Genomic DNA, 11,014 nt, shown 5'->3' with positions numbered 1-11,014 from the left:
TTTTAACCTTGTTTTCTCATAACATAAACTTAAAAAGATATCTAAATTTTGTCTACATAGTATAACAAGTGGATTATTTTTACACAATAGCTTATTTTTAAAAGCTGTCCAAGTACTTGTTTTAACTTATGGTTTCTATTGAATTGGCTAGGTCTTCTTTTTCATTGTTTTAAACACTAAACACTAAATAGGCCATATTGACAACATCACAGGTAGACAAAGCAATGATCTTGCTTTATGTCAGACTGATACAGTATGTCTGGCCCATGTTTGTTTACATTCTCCGGAGTTTCTAAATCAGTCAGTAAGTGCGTTTCTGAGTGAGTACCCTATATTACAATTTCCCTTCGCACTACATAACTTCCCCAAAGCTTGCATGACTTACAAATAACAGCACCCTTAATAACAATCCAATTTCATAGAAAAACAACGACAAAGTGTTCAACTACCTGTTGGACCTTTGTCAGAAGAAAAAGTTGGCCCTGAAAGTCTGTTGTACATATTTCTCCCTAAATTAGACTAATTCACAAATAATATAATTTTTTTTCAGGTTTTTAACAGCAATAATCCAGCTGGAAAATTGAATAAAAAGCAAGAGGAGTTATAGCAAGGCCAGAGCGGCTTTAAAACAAAGCTTACTAAGCCAAGTGAAATGCTATCTGTTTGTTTAACATGTGTTGAAAAAATGTCAGAGAGTAATTATATTTTCTAATAATTTTGATTTCAATTTGCATATATGAATCAATAACAGCTGCAGGATATGTTTCAATATAGTGCTGGTGTGATTTTTTTTTAATCCTTGCTCAAGGATACATTTATTGATTTTAAAAAGAGAGGAGGGGGAAGAGAGGGAGAGAAACATCAATGTGAGAGAGAAACATTGGTCGATTGTCTCCTGTACCCTGACCAGAGATCGAACCCGCAACCTAGATATGTGCCCTGACAGGGAATCGAACCCAGGCCATTTCAATGTATGAGACAGTGCTCTAAGCAACCAAGCCGTGCCAGCAAGGGCTGATTTTTTTTTTTAACCTTTGCAATTGCCAGAGAAACTTACACCTGGCAATTTACCCTCATTTACCTTGAATTATTAAGCAAAAATCAACAGGCTTTCCCCCAAAGTTTGATCTTTCCCTTTAAATTTTCTAATGAGTATAAACCTGACTTTTTACTGCTTCCATGCTTTACCCAGGCTGTTCCCTGAATGACATGTTTCACTTCATCCCTTCTCTTCATCTAGCTCATCCCTAAAGTCCCATCAAGTGTAAAATCAAGACATCTTTTCACAAAAGCCTTTCTTGGCTCCCTTTCCCTCTTCACATTCACTGGGTCTCCCCTTAAGCCACATCTTCTACTTGAAGCTTTTTCTGATTTTCTAGTTTGTCCCTCCTCTGGAATATCAATTAGCCACCTATATTTACTACAACGTTAGTATTAGTTAACAACCAAGTATTTACTCCTGTACATCAGTGGTTCACAGTCTGGTGGGAAGGAGAATCTCCACTGGAGAGCTAACTGAGACCACAGGCTCATTGAAGGGAGTAGGGCCTGGGTGTTCCTACCAAGTCCATTGGTGATTCTGATGCTGATCAAAGTTGGAAAGCCACTGTTCTATAGCATACTGACTTATTCACTAATGGTTCTGTACAGGCAAGTGTTCTCTCCATCACAATTTGAAACTCCTAATAAGCAAATGGACTTATTCTTTGGTATGTCTTTTTCTATCTCACCATACCCCTTCATCATCAATATTATCCATTAACTATGAATACTGGAATTCATTTATCTCAATTCTTTGCAATACCATGATTCTTGATAAATTAGAGTATGGGAACATAAAGATACTTAATTTTGGCTGGTAAGACAAATAACCTAGAGTGAATAGCTATGTATCACTCAATAATTAATTCTATGGTATTTTTGTATATATCATTTTCTATTTGATATTTTTTGACATATCGCCTCTGTGTCAATGACAAGGCTAACAAATACATATGCATCAATATTTTCATATGCCATAGGTATTTACATCTAAAAATGTCTTTTATTCAATACTATAATGTCAAATAAAATGACAAAGAAAAATATCACATGGATTTTTACCTTTTATTCAGCCAGTTAACATTACAGTGAACTCATAACAAAATTTAAAATGTTGAAATATGGGAAGTCTATTCACTGAAAATTCATCCAACAGGGTGCTGAGATGCCACAACTGGCAGCCAGTCGGTAGCCCTGCAAGGTGTGGGAAAGACCCTGGGCAAGAGCCCCACCTGCAGTTGCTGTCCACAACTGGGTCACCACCATGGCACTTCTGCTGTACTTCCTGCACCTGTGCAGAGTCACTGATGTCACCAGAAGTTTGAGTAGAACCACTCCTGACCAGATGACTGAGAAGGCCAAAGGGGAACCTGCCTAGCTGCCATACAAATTTACCCTTGATATTTACAGGAGGACCAGGGACCACTGGACATCAGATAGCTGCTATCACCAGCTAAAAATCAGAAGGTTGATCAAATGATTATTTTATATTCTAGAGACAAAATTTATGATGACTACTATCAAGATCTGAAAGGACACGTACAATTTACAAGTAGTAATCTCAAATCTGGTGATGCAACAAAAAATGTAACAAATTTACAGTTGTCCGATATTGGCACATATCAGTACAAAGTGAAAAAGCCCCTGCTGTTGGAAATAAGAAGAGTCGACTGAGAGTTCTTGAAATGACTTCATCTGTTATATTTGTGAAAAATGCCACTACTGAGTACTCTGGGGCATACAGCTATATAGTCAGCGATAGAGTAGGTTCTGATCAATGCCTGCAATAGAATGGTCTCTGATCAATGCCTGCTACGCCTGGGCGTTGTTTCTCCTTCAGAGGTAAAACAACTTCAGAAGCTATTACACGAACTTTGCTTGCACTAGTGCTCATCTGTCTGATCATCTTTTGCTGTCATAAAAAGCACAGAGGAAAAAATATACGTGAAAAGGGAGTTCATCATGGTATCAGGGAAGATATACCTTCTCTGAAGACCTGGACATCCACTGCCAGAAGCTAAATGGCAGCAATCACTCATTCCTGGGGTACATGTCTCCTTCCAAAATGGAAGGCTACTCCAAGGCTCAGTGTCGAGAATTCCAGTCAAGATGGCAAGTAAGTGTAAGTGGTACTCGCCTCCTCCCACAACCACGTCAAAACAACTAAACTACAGAACAACCATCATTCAGAACTGCGTGAAATCTGGCTGAATGGAAGTCCTAGTTAGGAAATTCAAGAAAAAGCCACGCAAGACTGGTAGAAGGGGCAGAGACACAGAAAGGGCTGGTCCCACACCACATGTGGCTGATAAAAACTGGGAGGAATATCTTGGCTGCAGAGGTCCACCTTGAAAAATGAGGAGTCGCAGGCCCACACCAAGCCCCCCGTGCAAGGTTCCAGTGCCAGGAAGAGAAGTCCCCATAACTTTCAGCTATAGAAATCAACAGGGATTAAGGCTGAGGGAGATGGAGGGCTTCTGGAGTCCCAGTCAGTTCCTCTTAAATGAAATGGCATGGACATACTCGGACTCACTCACTCTAAACTCCAGAGCTGGGGCATCAGCTTGTAATGCACCGGAAACATATGGGGAGGAACTGAAGTATCTGGCATCAAGATAAGAGCTGGTGGGAGCTTTCTCCCAGATAGAAGTGCTGGCAGAGGCCATTGTTCCTTTGATGAGCCATCCTCTCCACCCAGAGTCAGCAGGCAGGCACCACATCTGTGTGTCTTACAATCTGGTTTACACTGCTCCACCTGGTGATTCCCTGAGGTCCCACCGTACTCAACTTCCAGGCCCATCCAAGCTGTTTCCAGCGGCTTTTCCATACAAATGGCCTGTCTTTGCTCATGCTTTAGATTTCCCTAAGATCTCTCAAACAAGTAGCATCTGGCCTTAGCATGCCCTGTACCTCTCACTCAATGGCTTCAGGCCTGGTACTAGCAGCAGCCAGGCTTGGTTTGCAGCTTGGCATTTCCTGGGCACCTCCAAGCCAGCACAATAAGCAGCCATCTGCAGATCACTTTGTAACTTATGCCAGGTGTCCACAGGCAAAGCAAAAGCAGCTGCTGACCTTAGCCTGCACCTCCTGGGAGGCCTCAGAGCCAGCACACCCAGTGGACTGCTTCAGACCATGTTAAAATATTACCACCCAATCACCTCAACAAGTGACACACATAAGGGACAAACTCAACAGGCACCAGAGTCCACTGAAGTCAGTCCTGTTCTGTGAAGTGGTCCCCTGCATAGCTGATCCTACACGGTGGCTGGAGGTCAGTGGTTGGTGATAGCAGCCAACTGATCAGCTTCAGGGTAAATCCTTCCCATTAACATGCCAACAGCATTCAAGGCTCAACCAGAAGAGGAGGGTGTACTCAGCCCACATGGGGAGGCTCACCTCAAGTGCCCAGCTTATGTGATTGGCAGGGGCGGTAGAGAGAGGCTATGCCACTGGACCCTACAGGATACCTACTACATTAGGACACTCTACCAAGTCTGGGACACATAGCAGCTCTACCTAATACACAGAAACAAACACAAGGAGGCTGTCAAAATGAGGAGACAAAGAAATATGTCCCAAATGGAAGAACAGAATAAAACTGTAGACAAAGAACTAACAAAATGGAGACAAGCAATCTACTCGATGCAGAATTCAAACATTTGTTATAAAGATGCTTAATGAACTTAATGAGAAGTTCGCCAGCATAAAAAAAGACCAGTCAGAAAGGAAGGCTACGCTAACTTAAATGAAGAATAATTTACAGGCAATCAACAGGAGAGCAGATGAAGCTGAATATCAAGCAGCAATTTGGAATATAAGGAAGGAAAAAATCACCCAATCAGAAGAGAAAGAAGAAAAAAGAATCCAAACAATGAGGATAGTGTTAGGACCCTCTGGGATAACTTCAAGTATACCAACGTTTGCATCATGAGGGTGCCTATAGAAGAGAGATTGCAAGAAATTAAAAACTTACATGAAAAAGTAATGACAGAAAACTTCCTTAACTTGGTGAAGAATATAAACATAGAAGCCCAGGAGGTGCAGAAAGTCCTAAACCAGATTAACCAAAAGAAGCCCACACCAAGACACATCATAATTAAAATGGCAAACGTTAAACACAAAAAGAGAATCTTAAAAGCAACAAGAGAAAAGCAGTTAGTTACCCACAAGGGAGCTCCCATAAGACTTTTGGCTGTTTCTCAACAGAAACTTTGCAGACCAGAAGGGATTGGCAAAAAAATATATATTCAAAGTGATGAAAAACAAGGATCTACGACCAAGACTACCCAGCAAGATTATCATTTAGAAACAAAGGAGAGATAAAGAGTTTCCCAGACTAGAAAAACCTAAAGGAATTCATCACCACCAAACCAGTATCACTAAAAAGGTTAAAGGATCTTCTTTAAGAAAAAAAAGGGAAAAAAGAATAAAAATATGGACAATAATATGGCAATAAATACATATTTATCAACAATTGAATCTAAAAAAGAAAATAAATGATTAAGAAGAACAGAAACACAATCATAGACACAGAGAATGTTTTGGGGGTTGCCAAAAGGGGAGTAGGGGTGAGAGGATGAGTGAAAAAGATAAAGGGATTAAGTACAAATTGGTTGTTACAGAACAGACATGAGGACATAAAGTACAGGATAGGGAATATGGTCAATAATATTCTAATAACTACAAATGGTGTTTGATGGGTATGAGATTTATTGGAATGATCACTTAATCAGTTATGTAATATCTAATCACTGGGCATGTACCTAAAACTAATATAATAATGTACGTCAACTGTAATTGAAAAATAAAAATACTATTTTAAAGTATATTTTATTGATTATGCTATTACAGCTGTCCCAATTTTTTTCTCCCTTGTATGCCCCCTCTGCCCTGCACCCTCCCATCCTCCCGCATCACCCCCCTCCTTAGTTCATGTCATGGGTTGTATATATAAGTTCTTTGGTTTCTCCATTTCCTATACCATTTTTAACCTACTCCTCTCTATTTTATGTCTACTAATTGTATTTCTTATTCCCTGTACTTTTTCACACCCATTCTCCCCTCCCCCTTCCCCATTGATAACCCTCCTTGTGATCTTCATTTCTGTGATTCTTTTCCTGTTCTAGTTGTTTGCTTAGTTTTTGTTTTTGTTTTTTTAGGTTCAGTTGTTGATAGTTGTGAGTTTGTTGTCATTTTATTGTTCATAGTTTTTTTTATTTAATTTTTTTTTTTAGAGAGAGGGGAAGGGAAGGAGGAAGAAACAGAGAGAAATATCAATGTGTGGTTGCCTCTCTCGAGCCCCCGCCTAGGGACCTGGCCTGCAACTCAGGCATGTGCTCTGACTAGGAATTGGACCTATGACCCTTTGGTTCGCAGCCTGTGCTCAATCCATTGAGCTACACCAGCCAGGGCTATTGTTCATAGTTTTTGATCTTTTATTTCTTAGATAACTCCCTTTAACATTTCATATAATAAGGGCTTGGTTATGATGAACTCCTTTAACTTTACCTTATCTGGGAAGCACTTTTTCTACCCTTCCATTCTAAATGATAGCTTTGCTGGATAGAGTAATCTTGGATGGATGTCCTTGCCTTTCATGACTTTGAATATTTCTTTCCAGCCCCTTCTTGCCTGCAAGATTTGAGAAATCAGCTGACAGTATTATGGGAACTCCTTTGTAGGTAACTCTCTCCTTTCCTCTTGCTGCTTTTAAGATTCTCTTTGTTTTTAATCTTGGGTAACTTAATGATGATGTGCCTTGGTGTGTTCTTCCTTGGGTCCAACTTCTTTGGGACTCTCTGGGCTTTCTGGACTTCCTAGAAGCCTATTTCCTTCACCAGAATGGGAAGTTCTCCTTCATTATTTGTTCAAATAAGTTTTCTATCTCTTGTTCTTCCTCTGCTCCTTCTGGCAGCCCTAAGATTCAGATGTTCAAATGTTTAAAGTTGTCCTGGAGGTTCCTAAGCCTCTCTTCATTTTTTTGAATTCTTGTTTCTTCATTCTGTTCCAGTTGGATATTTATTTCTTCCTTTTGTTCCCAATTATTGATATGAGTCCTGGTTTCCTTCCCTTCAGTCTTGGTTCCCTGTATATTTTGCTTTATTTCACTTTGTGTAGCCTTTATTTCTTCCTTAACTTTGTGACCAAGGTCAATCAATTCCGTGAGCATCCTGATCACCAGTGTTTTGAACTCTGTACCAGATAGGTTGTTTATCTCCTTGTTGCTTAGCTCTTCTTCTGGAGTTTTGATCTGTTCTTTCATCTGGGCCATATTTCTTTGTCTCAGTGCACCTGTTAAGTTGTAAAGGATGGAGCCCTAGGGATTTGCCAGGGTGTCCAACCCTCTTGGCTGCATGGTAGCACTGTTTGTGGGGGAGGGGTCAGAGAGGGAACAAGGCCACTTGCTCACTCTGCTCTAGCCCCACTTTTCAAGAAACTCTCCTCTGTGACAGGGATTTTCTCCCACCTTCAAAATCCCCACAGTATTTTACCGCCAGAGGTTTTGAGTCTTTAGTTTCCCAGTGAGCCAACCCCTCCTCACCCATGGTCCACACCTTGCCATGGGTCCTCTCAGCCCACTGGGCTGCCCATCTCCACCCCCTTCTACCGGTATGGATGAATGTTTCTTTTACTCGTTGGTTGTTGGAGTTCCATACAGTTTGCTATTCTGGCAGTTCTGGTTGTTTCTTGATTTTAAATTGGTTGTTGTCCTTCTTTTCATTGTGTGAGGAAGTAAAGTGTTTCTACCTATGCCTCCATCTCAACTGGAACTCCTAAAAATGATTTTAAAATGGGAAAAAAAAATAGGGTAAACAGGTGAGGTAATGCATAGTTTAATCAGCTTAATTAGATTTATTTCACAACATATACCTATATCACAACATTACATTATATACCTTACAATAAACATAAATATAAATACATACAATAAACATTTGTCAGTTAAATAAAAATAACCATGCATTTCACTATGAGAAAAAAAGATTCAGTATAACCAAGTACCACATGAAGATTTTGAACACTCCTCAGAGTCCAACTCCCCTATGAGCTAAAGTAACTGCCCCTGATCTCAGCAGGATAGAAGTGGTGGCTGTGATGATTTCAGCACAGAGCAAGGACAGGTCTGTGGTATAGCAACTCTGTACCTTCCATCTCTGTGCTCCTTGCCTCTCCTCTTCTTTTGAAACATGAAAACCTATTTTGTTCTAAATTTTGCTACCAGCCTCAATAGATCAAAAAGAAATAAATCAGAAACTGTCAGAAATGTACTTCAAAAAGTTTTGTTTGGTTATATCAAAATAGTAAAGGCATTCAAGTTACTAAAGACAAATTCGCCATCTGAAAATGATTTCCTTTAACAGGTTGATTTTATAGGTTTGTAAATATCAATACACAGTAAGATGTAGCAGTTTGGATATGAAATCACAGGGGAAGAAACTGGTGAACTGACATGCACACCAAACTGATACTTGAATCATCTGAAAGTAGTACTTTATCCTTTCTACCATTATTTTTAGGATGCCTTTCTCAATTAATTTATGACCCAAAATTGGTAAAGAAGCATTTATAGCAAAAATTCTTATATATCTTTATGTTTGTTCTTGTTTTTATAGCTTCTTGGGAAACTCTAAATGTGTTTGGAACAGCTCTAACAACATAAAAACACTACAGTGTTCTAGAATTGTTCTAGAAATTACTAGTTTAACTTTCAAGTCATTCATAAACCTTGCCTATGAAACAATTTCTTAAGGATTTGATTGATAGACTACTGTAGGCAACAGAGACATAAGCTCTTTTATATGCTAAAATAAAGGAGCATCTATGCATTTATTTAGGAAATTTTCTGGGAGCCACATAGAGCAATGACGCTAGGGGTACAATAGTGAGGATGGATTTCCGTCATGAGTCATCTGATGCCTGGAGACATGTGGTGATCTTCAGAATGGCGACCAGTTAGACCAAGGATGGGGCATTTTGCAGTTCCCAACTAAATAGGCTCTCCGCTTTAGGTGATATTTTCCTAATAAGAAAAAATTATGACATTTATTATTTCATATATATTGAAATTTCCTAATTATTAGATCCAAGTTTTAAAAATCTTTTTCTGGCTCAGCATTTTGTTGTTGCTGTTTTTGGATGGTGTTGCATGTTATATGTTCTAGAAACATGCAATCCTGAATTTGCTTTCCTGAATGCAATTCCAGGAGGATGTTTTCTTCATAGACTCACACCGATTAAATACATTTTAAGTTAGTAAGTGTCCTCCGTCAGTTCTGTATTCCAGACTTGGGAGGAGATACAGATGCTATTATTGTATGGCCAAACGTCTTTGTATAATTGCAGAAAATCAACTGAGCTTTGAAATGTTTGAACTTAGTTTCATGAAAGTGACTTATTCTTTAAAAAAAAACAAAGAAAAAATAAATGAGCCCTGGCCAGTGTGGCTCAGCTGGTTGGGCATCGCCCGCAAGGGGAGAGATCACCAGTTTGATTCCTGGTCAGGGCACATCTCTGTGTTGCAGGTTCATTCCCAGGTTGGAGCGTATGCGAGAGGCAACCAATCATTGTTTCTCTTTCACATCTATATTTAGCGCCCTCTCTTGCTCCTTCTTTTCTCCTCTCTCTAAAAATAAATGAATAACATCTTTTTTAAAAAAAAGAAAGAAATGAAATGAAAGAAAAAGAAGTAAAAGGAATACTCCTAACTACCACATGTGTTAAATACTGTTTGAGTAGAAGAAAGTGAATTTATTGTATTTCCTCTAAGATTGTGAGACAGTATGGCTATAAGAGAATAAACCAAGAGTTTCTTTACAGTAAATAAGGTCTGCAATACATTATTTCATTATCTCTAAAATCTTTCCCCTAGGTTTTGGTAAGGAGTTGTTTTCCGTTAATCTCTCTGGGTGCTGTGGTAGTACATGCTACCTTACAAATTAATGTTGGCATGAATCTGTTACTAGGAAGAGTATTGTGTACAGCTTTTAATGGTAAATTTAAGCTGAATGGCTGTGTAATGGACTCATGTATAGTTTTACATATTTGAAATAAAGGTTAACTTTTATTAACCAGGTTTTTAACCTTACATAATATTGTTGTTATATTTATGTTAACTTTTTTATTTGAGCCTTTTGGGTAATTAAATTTTTATTATGAATTTCTGGTGCCTAGAGCTAGCTGTCAACTGAAAGGTGGTTAGAGGTGAAGGTACAGTTCCTTAAAACGTATCACTGTGACACTTTCCTATCTTCATACTTTCAGTCTCGCCTCCTCTTTGCTGTTCTTCTTGGATGCCAGTTAACAGGTTGTGTTATTCATAAAGATTTTTAAATTTCAACACCCAAAACACCCTGTACTGTGGTTCTGACTTTATTGACAGTCACTATTTTTGAACTCCAGATGTCTGGTCTGTTTTATATGAATAAATTTATTTATATAATAGTATTAGAAATAGAGAGCACAAACTTTAACAAACAACTTTTGGCCCTTTCAAAAATATTAATCCAACAACCTGGTGGAATGCCATGTATACCATTTAGGCACATGAACGCGTATGGAAGCAAATATCATATCACACAGTAGTCTGTAATCTAATCACAAAACTGCAGAGAGAGTAGTAACTGTCAGAGATCATTTAGTCAGTCCAGCCTGCAGAGAAAGCTGCATCTAAAAAATTCCTGTCACACTCTTACATATCCAATGTACAAGATCTGCATGAAAAGGAGAATCGGCAGATTCCCTTGGTAACCTGTCATAGACCCTCACAACACTGCCATTGGTGTGTTTCTATTGCGAGAACGTAGGTCCTAGCTACTCAAAGTGCAGTCCTTGATCAGCTGTGTGGGCATAACCTGGGGGCTGGTTATGCAGGAATGCAGAATCTCAAGCCCACCCCAGTCCTACTGCATCAGAACCCATACTTTATCAAGATGCCCAGGTGGTTCATGTGCACTATAAAGTTTGAGATGTCCTT

The 11,014-nt window shown here is 39.1% G+C and overlaps 1 pseudogene; it reads left to right on the top strand.

Moving 5' to 3' along the window:
• Positions 1-2,305: 2,305 nt before the first annotated feature.
• On the top strand, positions 2,306-8,098 carry LOC112319214 (coxsackievirus and adenovirus receptor homolog; annotated as a pseudogene).
• The last annotated feature ends 2,916 nt before the right edge of the window (positions 8,099-11,014 follow it).

Source organism: Desmodus rotundus, chromosome 11 (assembly GCF_022682495.2).
Source record: "Desmodus rotundus isolate HL8 chromosome 11, HLdesRot8A.1, whole genome shotgun sequence".
Taxonomy (NCBI): Eukaryota; Metazoa; Chordata; class Mammalia; order Chiroptera; family Phyllostomidae; genus Desmodus; species Desmodus rotundus.
Note: the sequence above shows the minus strand (reverse complement) of the source record. Positions and strands in the feature narration are given on the sequence as shown.